Below are 13,507 nucleotides of genomic sequence, written 5' to 3' on the forward strand. Positions count from 1 at the left end.
GAGAGAAAAAAAAAAAAAAGAAACCCCTTCTTGGGCACCCCGTTTCCTCTCCTCCCCCCCCCCCCCGAACCGTAAATTGCGGGGTCATCACCCCTAAAATGTGAGAAGGGGACCCCGAAATGTGGGTGAGGGAACCCCAGGGAGCCGGAAAAGTGGAGGGGGAGCCGCAGTAAGAAAGCGAAGCCGGGCGGTCGGGCGGCGGGGTGGGGGGGGGGCGCATGCGCAGTCGTTGGCAAGACGCCGGCGATCACGTGGTAAGTAAGGGCAGGCAGGAGAGGGACCGGCGACGCATGCGCAGTGGCTCTCGTGCCGGTGCAGCGCGCCCTGCTCGAGTTAAGGGCCGGTTCCGGCGGCAGGGCGGGACTCGCGGCCTCCCGTCTGTCCCGGGGTGTGCGGGGGGGGAATAACGTGAATTTCTCCTGATTTTAATTCTCTTGGGCTCTTGTCCTCATTTTAATTTTTTTAAGGCTCTTGTCCTGATTTTAATTCTCTTGGTTCAAACCATTTCCTAATAAGTCAGTTTTAATGAAGTGTTTTCCAGTCCCTTTGGATTCCTGAGATGATTTTAAAATGATGGCTTTAGCAATCAACTAAATCGCAGATGTTGTTTTTGAGAGGAAATGATGCCAAAGAAATGCAGAGAGAGAGCATGGAATCATCCTGGGATCCTGGAGTGGTTTGGGTTGGAAAGGATCTCAGGGATCATCTCCTTCCACCCCCTGCCACAGGCAGGGACACCTTCTAATAGACCTCCAGCCTGGCCTTGGCCACTTGCAGGGATGGGGCAGCCACAACTTCTCTGTGCCAGGCCACCTCCCCACCCTCCCAGGGAAGAATGTCTCCCTTCTGTGCAATCTTTCCCTTTCTTCTCTGCAGGAAGTGGGCTGGGACAAGGGAATTGGCTCCCACGAGGCCGAGGATCAGAGCGGGCTGTGCACAGGGGACAACTTCCACTTCCGAACGGGGAAGGGCCCCTTCGTGCCCACCCCTGGCAAACTGGGACAGAGTAACATCTGCCTGCAGCTGGCTGGAGTTCCCGTTGGCTCTGGGCTTTCAGCCCGCCGGGGCTGCGGCGGGAGCCGCGCGGAGGGAACGGGGGCCGGGGCCGCGCCGAGGGCCGGGGCCGGGCTGAGCGGGCGGGGCGGGGCCGCAGGGCCAGGCGGGCTGGGATTGGGCGGAGGCGCTCGAGTGCTGATTGGGCAGCGCTGCCAGCCCGCGGTATAAAGGGCCGGCGGGGCAGGTGGGGGCGGTTGTGTGTGGGGGCTGAGGGTGTGGCCCCGCTGCTGCCCGGGCTGCGGAGGGGAGAGCGCCTTGGCCGCTGGGTTTGTGCACCGGGGCAGCCGGGGGCGTTTAGGGGCGCCTTGTGCTGGGCGGCGGGGCCCGGGTAAGCCCCTTACCTGCCGGGTGCCCCCGGGGAGAGCCGTGGCATGGCTGTGGGTCCTGTGCTCTCTGGGTGTCTGAGGGTTTGCTTTGGGATCCCAAACCCTTTCCCCGTGCAGGGTTATGAGGCAAAGACTGCTTTAACTTGGTTTTTTGGTGCTGCGTTAATGCTTTTTGCTCGTTCTGTGTCCATTTGCAGCCTCGCTCGTGGTTTCCCCTGGTGTGGAGGCGAGTTGTGCTTCCTGCTGGGAGAGAGAACGGCCTTGGGAAGCTGCTCCATGAGCCACAGCTGTGCCGAGCCCGGCAGTCTGTCCAGGTAAGAGCAGGGCTTCTACTGCCCGTGAGGAGCTGGGTTTGCTGTTGGAAGATAGAATGTGCCTATGCCTTTAAATGCAAGGACAGGCAGAAGCCGGGAGGGACCCTGAGCAGGTTTGGTGGCACGACAGCAGTTTGAAAAGACCTTGACTGTGGGAGAAATGTCCAGGAAAACGATTCCTTTTTTGCAGGGAGGCAGTTTGCGAGGACAGGGGGGTTGCTGTGCTCTCTAGCAAAACTACTGCCCTTGGGATGTCCAGGGTGGGGAGATGTTGGCCACGTGTGGGCTGGAGCAAAGGTGTGTGGGTGCCTGTGTGTGACAGCCGTGGGTGTGCAGGAAGGGGGGTTCTGGTGCCATTGGAGCTGCCAGGGAGCCAAAAGGGGCACGGTTGTCTGAAAAAGGCAAAAAGTCTCAGTCTCTGTTGACACGTGTACCAAAGGAGATGCAAATTTTCCCTTTCTCGTTGCAGACTTCGCAAAGCTCCCCAGGAAAGGAAGCTTTATATTCCTCCCCAGCTTTATGCTAAAGGTTTCCTTCCTCCTGTCTCAGCACCCTTTCTGCTGTTGGGAGAGCACGAGGTGGATGGAGAGGATCCCCAGGCATCTGCAGGCACAAGGGACTCATACAACTGCGATTTTCCTCCAGCCCTCGTGAAAGGGACTTCCAGGATACTCTTGGGAATGTACCAGCTCTCCTGCTGGAGCTTTTCTATGGAATATTTGAACACAAAGGGTAAAACTAAAGTCAGGTCTGTTCTGGAGTATGTTACACTTGTGCAAAACTCCGTTCTTCTGTTTATTTTCTGTTCTGGAAAGAACAGTCTGGGGTTCCTGGGCACTTCCTATTGAGTGATTCCATGAAAATAATTTTGTACTGAAAGGGGAAAGGAGCTGTCTGTGGGAGGTCAGGTGTCCATGATAAAAGCTTTATGCTTTTCAGTCAGATAAGCCTTAAAATATCTCACAGTGTATAGGAATGCCTGGCTTCTAAAAGTCACCAGCTGAGTCTTAGAGGCTCCTTTGAAGAGCTGTTTTCAGGCAGGCAAATTGCCCCCCAGGAGGGACTCTGTGCCTGCTCTCCCGTGGCTCCAAGGGATCTCTGGCCCTTCACGCCGGCACCGAGATTTTCTCGGGAAGGGCCTCAGATCCCCGGACCAGTCTGGGACACAGGCAAGATCCCCCTGCATTTTGGGACCAAATTGGCCCCCTGGAGGGACAGTGCTGTTGGTGCCCCCCGGGTTGGGGCACCCCGAGGACTCCAGCGCGCACCGAAAGGATTATTCGGGGAGATCCTCGGGGTGCCCGGCCCTGGGGAGCTCAAAGCAAGGTCCCTGCCATGGATTCAGGCATTGCTGAGAGTATCCCAGGGGTCCCTGTCCCTGCTAGACAGGGAGCTCTCTAATGGGCTGTAATTGGGTTCTAAAAGCGGTGCTCCAAGTGCCAAAGAAGTGTGGGATTGGGATTAAGAAATGAGCAGTGAGGGTGCAGTTGGCTGTTTTCTCTGGAATGTGACTGTGAGAGCTGCAGGAGTGCCAGGTGTGTGTTCCAGTCCCCAGCATTTGGTTTGCACATGTCCTGCTCAGACACAAGTACAATTTCCTCAGTCCTGAACACAGCAGAATGAGAATTATGGACTGGCAGTGTTAAGGTGATTGGTGTGACAGGGGTCAAACTGGGAAAACATTGGGGAATTCCTCAGTTTGTGTTTTTGCCAAACTCACCCAAACCTCTGCTAGGAAGTGATGGGCTGGAAAAGTTGAGGCAGAAATGGAATTGAAAACTGGGGCTCTTGACACTGTAATTGCTGAAACTAAATGTGTCCAAGCAGCAGCTCTTGTTGTGCAGGGAATAACTCCTGTCAGCAGCAAGGCCCTGACTGAAGTGGCAGCTGCAGTTGTTCCTGTGGTGTGGGCCAGTGGAGCTGCAGGAGAGTGGAAGAGGGCAGAACCTGTAGGTATTACCCCTGATGTGGGATCTCTATGGGTAAGGCCAACCCAGTATCCTTTAAAATCAGAATGCCAGACTGGATTGGTTGCAGGAACAGCTAAATTGGCTCCTCCTGGTTTGCTTGTAGGACGTGAATGCAAGAACCTGCCAAGAAAACCAGTGGACAAGATGATTGATTAGTGCAGGACCTGAGAGAAGCACCTTGAATGACAACCTGGAGGAGTTTCCAGTATTGGATTTAAAAGATGGCCTTTGCATCTCCTTGAGCAAGGAAAGCCAAGAAAGCTTTGCTTTTGCAGGAGAAAATGGGGCAAGCAGGCAGGAAGAAGAGAAGCCCCGTGACTCCTCCCTGAGCCCCAGACAGCCCATGAACTGCCTTGCTGGGAATGGTGGGACGGGCTGGACTCTGCATTGCTCCCTCGGGATGTGTGGTAAGACTGTTATGGCGACTTTTTGAATAGATGGTGCAAGGGCAGCCTTTAAGCAGCTGAAGCATTCCCTGAGGAGAGCTCTGGGTCTGCCAGATGTGTCAGAACTGTTGGAAGCATCTTTGGTGGGGAGGGCAAACAAAGGCCAAGGTGTGCAGTGACCCCCCTGAGAAGGGACTTTCAGTTAATGGCATCCCTGATGGTGAACTTTGTGGGCTGTTCCCCCTGTAGGGCAGGTGATAGTCCCAGCTCCAGTTATGGGAAAAATGGTTAAAAGGGAGCCCCAAAAGCTGGAAGTCCTCCTGGAGGCTCCTGGCAAAGAGAGTTTGCTGCGTTCCCCCTGACAGAAGGACAGTGATAGCTTTTGAGTGCTGGTAGATCCTTTTAATAGATAGCCTTGAGTGTGTCCTTGTTGCACCAGTAGGACTTATCAAAGTCCCCATATTCCAGGAGATAGACACATTGAAGTTTAAAATATTCTTCCTAATCCTTTGTTGGCTTGAGGCTCTCCCCTCAGGAACTGCAGGAACTCCTGGTGCCGCCTGGGCCGATGGATTGGACGCCCCAGCCCCTCCGTTCCTGCCCGGCCACTGGGGCCGTGTCCAGTGGTGGCACTGCCAGCCCTGCAGGTGAAGTGGGAAGGGCCTTTGCAGGTCTGGTGGGTCACATTTATAGCAGGTAAAGTTGCAGTAAAAGGACCTGGGGTCTGTTATTCTTGAGTTCAGAAAGCTCCTTTTGATTGGTGAGCAGGACAAAGTGGATCCTTAAGAGTTCCCATCCGTGTTTGTGTCTCAGCCTGTGTTAGGATTCAGGGCTGTAGCTGTTGTTGTCACTGAGGAGTCAAACTGTGCTTTAAATAATGAGACCCTGGCCTGATGGCCCAGTGTCAAGGCAAAAGGTGGAATGCTCTCTGAGTGTTGAGATGTAACAAGGGCTCATCCTTTTTGCAGTGGGATGGAGCCTGGAAAGTGCACAGAGCTGAGCCCAGGGATTGAAAGGGACCAAGCAAGGGAGGTGAAGAAAGAAGGAAGAAGGGAAGTGAGGCAGCAGGCAAGCAGCACCAAGTTGCTGTGTAAGCAGGTGAGTTGTGTTGAGGTTCCTCAGGCAGGCACTGAGGACTTGGAGGGCTCCAGACAGAGCAGACCTGGGAAGGCCCTCGGTGAAGCCCCTCAGAAACCTGAAGCCCCTGGGCCTTTTGGGGAGCCTGAGCTATTGCAGCCCTGGGGATGGCTTTGGTTTCCTTCTCTCCTCAGAGTAAAACTCTGTGGGGGAGTCTGTGATCTCCCTGACTTTTGTGTCATAACTGAAACTTGGAAGGAAGTTGACCTTGTGTAGTTTCCCAACTGACTTGGCCGGGTTGAACCAGCAGTGCCAGATTGTTGTAGTGTGCAGGGTGTTGTTTGTGTCTGAGCAGTTTGGGGTTGATTTGCCAAGGGGAGCCATGGAATGTTATGGTGTTTTTGTCCCAATATTTGGAGGCAGTGCCCTGGATGAGTTGATTTCTGCCTCACTCCCTGATATCTGAGTTAGGAGATGTACCAAGAACTGGTAGTTTTTGCAGTGGGATGTTCCCTAGAAAGTGCATGGAGCTGAGCCAAGGAACTTAAAGGGACTGAGCAAGCAAAGTCAAGAAAGAATGAAGAAGGGAACTGAGGCAGCAGCCAAGCAGCACCAAGCTCCTCTACAACCAGGTGAGTTGTCTTGAAGTTGATAAGGTGGTCACTGAGAACTTTGGGGTCTGCAGGCACAGGTGACCACCAGAGACCCCCAATGGAGCCCCTCAGAGAACTTATAAGGGTTTGTGTAGATGGGAACAGGTGTTGGGAGTGTCCTGAATGTGCAACAGGAATGCAGGGAAGGAAAATGAACCCTCCTGTCATGCTGACCCCTCCCATCAGCTGCAGTGGAGACCCCTCCGTGTGCCCTTTGGGAGCGGATTGCCAGGACCCCCGTGGGGCTGGGATCATGGCAGGGTGTTGTAAGCAAGGAATGCCTGGCTTCTAAAAGTCACCAGCTGAGTCTTAGAGGCTCCTTTGAAGAGCTGAGTTCAGGCAGCAGAATTGCCCCCCAGGAGGGACTCTGTGCCTGCTCTCCCGTGGCTCCAAGGGATCTCTGGCCCTTCACGCCGGCACCGAGATTTTCTCGGGAAGGGCCTCAGATCTCCGGACCAGTCTGGGACACAGGCAAGATCCCCCTGCATTTTGGGACCAAATTGGCCCCTGGAGGGACAGTGCTGTTGGTGCCCCCCGGGTTGGGGCACCCCGAGGACTCCAGCGCGCACCGAAAGGATTATTCGGGGAGATCCTCGGGGTGCCCGGCCCTGGGGAGCTCAAAGCAAGGTCCCTGCCATGGATTCAGGCATTGCTGAGAGTATCCCAGGGGTCCCTGTCCCTGCTAGACAGGGAGCTCTCTAATGGGCTGTAATTGGGTTCTAAAAGCGGTGCTCCAAGTGCCAAAGAAGTGTGGGATTGGGATTAAGAAATGAGCAGTGAGGGTGCAATTGGCTGTTTTCTCTGGAATGTGACTGTGAGAGCTGCAGGAGTGCCAGGTGTGTGTTCCAGTCCCCAGCATTTGGTTTGCACATGTCCTGCTCAGACACAAGTACAATTTCCTCAGTCCTGAACACAGCAGAATGAGAATTATGGACTGGCAGTGTTAAGGTGATTGGTGTGACAGGGGTCAAACTGGGAAAACATTGGGGAATTCCTCAGTTTGTGTTTTTGCCAAACTCACCCAAACCTCTGCTAGGAAGTGATGGGCTGGAAAAGTTGAGGCAGAAATGGAATTGAAAACTGGGGCTCTTGACACTGTAATTGCTGAAACTAAATGTGTCCAAGCAGCAGCTCTTGTTGTGCAGGGAATAACTCCTGTCAGCAGCAAGGCCCTGACTGAAGTGGCAGCTGCAGTTGTTCCTGTGGTGTGGGCCAGTGGAGCTGCAGGAGAGTGGAAGAGGGCAGAACCTGTAGGTATTACCCCTGATGTGGGATCTCTATGGGTAAGGCCAACCCAGTATCCTTTAAAATCAGAATGCCAGACTGGATTGGTTGCAGGAACAGCTAAATTGGCTCCTCCTGGTTTGCTTGTAGGACGTGAATGCAAGAACCTGCCAAGAAAACCAGTGGACAAGATGATTGATTAGTGCAGGACCTGAGAGAAGCACCTTGAATGACAACCTGGAGGAGTTTCCAGTATTGGATTTAAAAGATGGCCTTTGCATCTCCTTGAGCAAGGAAAGCCAAGAAAGCTTTGCTTTTGCAGGAGAAAATGGGGCAAGCAGGCAGGAAGAAGAGAAGCCCCGTGACTCCTCCCTGAGCCCCAGACAGCCCATGAACTGCCTTGCTGGGAATGGTGGGACGGGCTGGACTCTGCATTGCTCCCTCGGGATGTGTGGTAAGACTGTTATGGCGACTTTTTGAATAGATGGTGCAAGGGCAGCCTTTAAGCAGCTGAAGCATTCCCTGAGGAGAGCTCTGGGTCTGCCAGATGTGTCAGAACTGTTGGAAGCATCTTTGGTGGGGAGGGCAAACAAAGGCCAAGGTGTGCAGTGACCCCCCTGAGAAGGGACTTTCAGTTAATGGCATCCCTGATGGTGAACTTTGTGGGCTGTTCCCCCTGTAGGGCAGGTGATAGTCCCAGCTCCAGTTATGGGAAAAATGGTTAAAAGGGAGCCCCAAAAGCTGGAAGTCCTCCTGGAGGCTCCTGGCAAAGAGAGTTTGCTGCGTTCCCCCTGACAGAAGGACAGTGATAGCTTTTGAGTGCTGGTAGATCCTTTTAATAGATAGCCTTGAGTGTGTCCTTGTTGCACCAGTAGGACTTATCAAAGTCCCCATATTCCAGGAGATAGACACATTGAAGTTTAAAATATTCTTCCTAATCCTTTGTTGGCTTGAGGCTCTCCCCTCAGGAACTGCAGGAACTCCTGGTGCCGCCTGGGCCGATGGATTGGACGCCCCAGCCCCTCCGTTCCTGCCCGGCCACTGGGGCCGTGTCCAGTGGTGGCACTGCCAGCCCTGCAGGTGAAGTGGGAAGGGCCTTTGCAGGTCTGGTGGGTCACATTTATAGCAGGTAAAGTTGCAGTAAAAGGACCTGGGGTCTGTTATTCTTGAGTTCAGAAAGCTCCTTTTGATTGGTGAGCAGGACAAAGTGGATCCTTAAGAGTTCCCATCCGTGTTTGTGTCTCAGCCTGTGTTAGGATTCAGGGCTGTAGCTGTTGTTGTCACTGAGGAGTCAAACTGTGCTTTAAATAATGAGACCCTGGCCTGATGGCCCAGTGTTAAGAAAAAAGGGGGAATGCTCTCTGAGTGTTGAGATGTAACAAGGGCTAATCCTTTTTGCAGTGGGATGGAGCCTGGAAAGTGCACAGAGCTGAGCCCAGGGATTGAAAGGGACCAAGCAAGGGAGGTGAAGAAAGAAGGAAGAAGGGAAGTGAGGCAGCAGGCAAGCAGCACCAAGTTGCTGTGTAAGCAGGTGAGTTGTGTTGAGGTTCCTCAGGCAGGCACTGAGGACTTGGAGGGCTCCAGACAGAGCAGACCTGGGAAGGCCCTCGGTGAAGCCCCTTGGAAACCTTCTAAGGGTAGTTGTGTATGGTGATAAGTGTTGGGAAATGTCCTGAATGTGGAACAGGAATGCAGGGAAGGAAAATGAGCCCTCCTGTAATGCTGACCCCTCCCATCAGCTGCAGTGGAGACCCCTCCGTGTGCCCTTTGGGAGCGGATTGCCAGGACCCCCGTGGGGCTGGGATCATGGCAGGGTGTTGTAAGCAAGGAATGCCTGGCTTCTAAAAGTCACCAGCTGAGTCTTAGAGGCTCCTTTGAAGAGCTGTTTTCAGGCAGGCAAATTGCCCCCCAGGAGGGACTCTGTGCCTGCTCTCCCGTGGCTCCAAGGGATCTCTGGCCCTTCACGCCGGCACCGAGATTTTCTCGGGAAGGGCCTCAGATCTCCGGACCAGTCTGGGACACAGGCAAGATCCCCCTGCAGTTTAGGACCAAATTGGCCCCCTGGAGGGACAGTGCTGTTGGTGCCCCCCGGGTTGGGGCACCCCGAGGACTCCAGCGCGCACCGAAAGGATTATTCGGGGAGATCCTCGGGGTGCCCGGCCCTGGGGAGCTCAAAGCAAGGTCCCTGCCATGGATTCAGGCATTGCTGAGAGTATCCCAGGGGTCCCTGTCCCTGCTAGACAGGGAGCTCTCTAATGGGCTGTAATTGGGTTCTAAAAGCGGTGCTCCAAGTGCCAAACAAGTGTGGGATTGGGATTAAGAAATGAGCAGTGAGGGTGCAATTGGCTGTTTTCTCTGGAATGTGACTGTGAGAGCTGCAGGAGTGCCAGGTGTGTGTTCCAGTCCCCAGCATTTGGTTTGCACATGTCCTGCTCAGACACAGGTCCAACTTGCTCAGTCCTTAACCCAAGAGAGGGAGAATTATGGACTGGCAGTGTTAAGGTGATTGGTGTGACAGGGGTCAAACTGGGAAAACATTGGGGAATTCCTCAGTTGGTCTGTTTGCCAAACTAACCCAAACCTGTGCTAGGAAGAGATGGACTGGGGTCTCTGATCTCCTGGGCAGTTGTTTTGCATGACCCTGGGAGCCTCTGGGATTAGACTGGCCTGGGCAGACAGGGAGCAGTTTGTCCTGTGGAGCTGGGCTGGGTTTGTTGAGGATGCCTTGGGAGGCAGGGCTGGAGAGGCTCCTCTGTTGGCTGTAGTGGTGGAAGGTTGTAGCAGCAGGGCTGGAGCCTTCGCCCTCCTGCTCCCCCCGTGAGCCCCGACGGGCCCGTGCCCTTGGCAATGGAGGGCCCCCCATTGCTGAGTCAGCGGTTCCGGGGGCCAGGAGGGATGGGATCAGGATGCCGAGCTCCGCCCAGGGCCAGGGCTGCCAGTGTTCAACCATGGAGGGAACTGAAAGCACAGTGAGATGGAGGCCAAGCTGCAGCACAGGGATGGGTGAGAAAAGACCCTAGTCCTCAGGTGGAGCTTTGAATTCCCTGGAAAAATGGATCCTGTCAGATGGATCAGGCCCTTGTGGGTGCTGGAGCAGAGGCCTCTCTCATTTTTGGTCACCCTGAAAGGTTGCAAGGACAGCAAGTTCTGACTGCAGGATGAGGTGGCAAACAAAGTGAAGTGGTCCAGAGAAAAGCTGAGGCTAAAATTGGCCCTGTGCCAGAGCAGCCTCGTGCAGTGCTTGTTGCTGTCCCTGAGTGTCCCATTGCAGTGGACATTTCCAAGGGTGCCTTGTGCTGGGGAGCACTGGGGCAGTTCCCTTTCCCTGGGCAGGGCAGGCAGGGCACGTTTCCCCCCTCGAGGGTGGCTCCACAGTCCCCCCCTGTGCCCTGGGAGCGTGGCAGAACACCTGGACCCACTGTCCTTGTCAGAGAGGGCACAAGGGATGGTTGGATGGGGGAGGGAATGGCTCAGGGAGTACAAGCACCATTACAATGAGTAGGGCAGCACCTGGAAAGGAAGAAGGGGAGTTAATCCAGACAAAATCCAAGCACCTGCCCAACCTGTGATATTTTTAGGAACTCAGTGGTGCTGTGGTCCCCAGGAAGTATTGCCCAGGACTAGGCAGGAGACTTCAGGCTCTGTCACCCCCAGAGCAAGTGTCCAGGGGCAGGCAGTGGGGAGGCAGCTCTGTTGTTGAGGATGGGGTTATTTTCTCTGCTTTATTTTGTCTCCAGAGATGTTCTTCCCATTAATCCAAACTGACTCCATCTCCTAACTCTCTGAAGAGGTTTTCTGCTTTTTGTGGGAGGGTAAGGTTTGGGTTCTAACTATAGAAGAGCCAACAAAATAAAGGCTTTGTGGCAAACAAATGGTGTCTCCCAAACTCTTTGTACTTCAAATAGATGCCTTTATTCTTAGTTTTTTCTTATTGGTATTCTCAAGGTACTTGATACCCTGTCTACAGTTATTTATTTTGGCTTCTCTTTTTTATTTGTTACAGAGTTGATGTGACTGACTTCTTTTTGAAATGCAGCAGTGCTCTCAAGGATATTTCCCCCCCACTCCTGGGCTTGTGCAGGGCTGTTGAGTCCGTGTGTGCCACTGTTCTTGTCCCAGGGGGACCGAGTGACATTTGGAACCAAACCTGGGGACTTGAACTCTAGGAATGTTTCTGTGTCTTTGAATTTTAAATTGCACATGAAGCAGAAATATGTTTGTGTTTTCCAGGTTATATTGTCATGAAAATAGAAATGCATCATTGGATCTTACTCCTCTGAGGGCAAACCACCAGACTGATCATTTCTTAGTCCATCAGACCCAGTGCCAGGAACTCAGAGGGGTGTTTGTGTGCAAATGTGCTGAGTGGTGGTGGCCCCCGTGAGACTGTGACCAGCTGGAAATGTGTGTGTGTGTGTGTGCAGAGCTGGGCTGGATCCCTTGGGATTTGGCTCCCAGATCCCCCCCAGCCTTCAGGAAAACCAGAGGCCACCGAACCCTGAGGGAAGGGAGTCCCATTTGCAGAAGGGTTTGTAGATTGGGGAAAAGCTCTCCAGAACAAAGCCTGTGTTCCAAACCCCTTCAGGCCAAAGTCAAGGAGCACAAACCCTGGAGTCATCAAGTTATGAAGTTTGGTTCAAACCATTTCCTAATAAGTCAGTTTTAATGAAGTGTTAAAAGGAGAACTTAAATAAGGGTAATTTCTGATGGAGAATAATGGGAAGAAGTGGTTTAAGTTCCCTAAACATGTTTTATATCAGTCCATGGTTATTTAATTGAGCATTGTTTGGAATTTTTCTTTTTGCATTCGTTCCTGGTGTGCTTTTCTCTATCTAAGGGATGTTTGGAGGTCTTTTTGATTGCTTGAAGGTTTTTAATGTCAGTGCTGGATTGGGGTGGACAGTCATTGTAACATGATTTAGAGTTGGATGCATTTTATCCTGTGTGCCCTCTTTGATGTCTCGTGTTCAGCGAGTGACTGGTCAGAGTTTGGCCCAAGCCTTTGTTTTTCAGGTGAAAAACCCGAAGGGGGAATTGTAGTTGCAGCTTTGCCCTTGAGCTGCAGCTGGAGCCTGGCCAAAGAACAAGGCAAAGCTCCCTGGGGAAGGAAGGGGGAGCCAGAGAAGAAAAGCAGCTGCAGCCAGAAAGGTGGGTTTGGGCGGGAGAAGAGGGGCTGTGACCCAGCAAGGGGCTCTGGAGGGCTCTGGGGTCCCTGTAATGGCTCTGGGGTCTCTATAGGGGCTCTGGGGTCTCTATAGGGGCTCTGGAGGGCTCTGGGGTCCCTATAATGGCTCTGGGGTCTCTGTAGGGACTCTGGGGTTTCTATCGTGGCTCTGGGGTCCCTATAATGGCTCTGGGGTCTCTGTAGGGACTCTGGGGTTTCTATCGTGGCTCTGGGGTCCCTATAATGGCTCTGGGGTCTCTGTAGGGGCTCTGGGGTCCCTCTCGTGGCTCGGGGTCCCTCTCGTGGCTCGGGGTCCCTCTCGTGGCTCGGGGTCCCTCTCGTGGCTCGGGGTCCCTCTCCTGGCTCGGGGTCCCTCTCCCTGCCGGCACAGGAGCTGCTGCCGCCCCAGCAAGAGGCAGAGGAGTCGCTGCCCAGAAGCAAGAACTCACTGAGAGCTGAACTGGGGCCGTGTGGGCAGGGCCAGAGGGGAGCAAAGGAAGGGATTTGTTGCTAAGAAAAGAAATAAAGTTTGGGTCATTTGTTGGGGAGATTTGTGTCAGTTTCTGATCATTTTTGGGGGTTATTTTTAGTGAGTTTCTGGTCATTTTTGGGGGAGATTTGGGTCAGTTTCTGGTCATTTTTCGGGATGATTTGGGTGAGTTTTGGGTTTATTTTTGTGGTAATTTTGGGTCAGTTTCTGGTCATTTTTTGGGGTGATTGGGCTGACTTTTGGGTCATTTTTTTGGGGAGATTTGGGTGAGTCTTGGTGTCAGTGTTTTGGGGTTTTGGGGTCAGTTTCTGGTCATATCTGGGGCTGATTTTGTATCATTTTGGGTCAGTTTTGGGGGGGGTTTTTTGCATTTTTAGGTCAGGTTTTGGGCCAATTTGGAGTTAGTTTTTGAGGTGATTTGGGCCAGTTTTGGGTCAGTTCTGGATCAATTTTTGGAGTGAATTGGATCAGTTTTTGTGTCACTTTTTGGGGAGATTTGGGTGAGTTCTGGGTCATTTTTGGGGAGATTTGAATCAGTTTCTGGTAGTTTTCTGGGGAGACTTGGGTGAGTTCTGGGTCTCTCCTGATTGTAATTCCTTCAGGCTCCTCTCCTGATTTTAATTTTTTTAGGCTCTTCTCCTCATTTTAATTTTTTAGGCTCCTCTCCTGATTTTAATTTTTTTAGTCCCCTCTCCTGATTTTAATTTTTTTAGTCCCCTCTCCTGATTTTAATTTTTTTAGTCCCCTCTCCTGATTTTAATTTTTTTAGTCCCCTCTCCTGATTTTAATTTTTTCAGGCTCCTCTCCTGATTTTAATTTTTTTAGGCTCCTCTCCTGATTTTTATTG

The 13,507-nt window shown here is 52.8% G+C and overlaps 2 long non-coding RNA genes across 4 annotated transcripts; both read left to right on the plus strand.

Annotated features, from left to right (window-relative positions):
* The first annotated feature begins 4,081 nt into the window (after nt 1–4,081).
* Nucleotides 4,082–6,611, plus strand: LOC127464723 (uncharacterized). 2 transcript variants are annotated; one of them, XR_007901546.1, is made up of 3 exons: nt 4,082–4,748; nt 5,021–5,150; nt 5,632–6,611. It is a non-coding gene; the product is annotated as an uncharacterized LOC127464723 (long non-coding RNA). The 2 variants fall into 2 exon arrangements; XR_007901547.1 differs by having other exon boundaries at nt 4,082–4,699.
* An 857-nt stretch (nt 6,612–7,468) lies between these two features.
* Nucleotides 7,469–9,389, plus strand: LOC127464724 (uncharacterized). Of its 2 annotated transcripts, none has more exons than XR_007901548.1 (2): nt 7,469–8,135; nt 8,408–9,389. It is a non-coding gene; the product is annotated as an uncharacterized LOC127464724 (long non-coding RNA). The 2 variants fall into 2 exon arrangements; XR_007901549.1 differs by having other exon boundaries at nt 7,469–8,086.
* Nucleotides 9,390–13,507: the final 4,118 nt, after the last annotated feature.

This window comes from Manacus candei, unplaced genomic scaffold, assembly GCF_025592945.1.
Source record: "Manacus candei isolate 608988 ecotype Guabito, Panama unplaced genomic scaffold, ASM2559294v1 h1tg000262l, whole genome shotgun sequence".
NCBI classification, from domain to species: Eukaryota; Metazoa; Chordata; class Aves; order Passeriformes; family Pipridae; genus Manacus; species Manacus candei.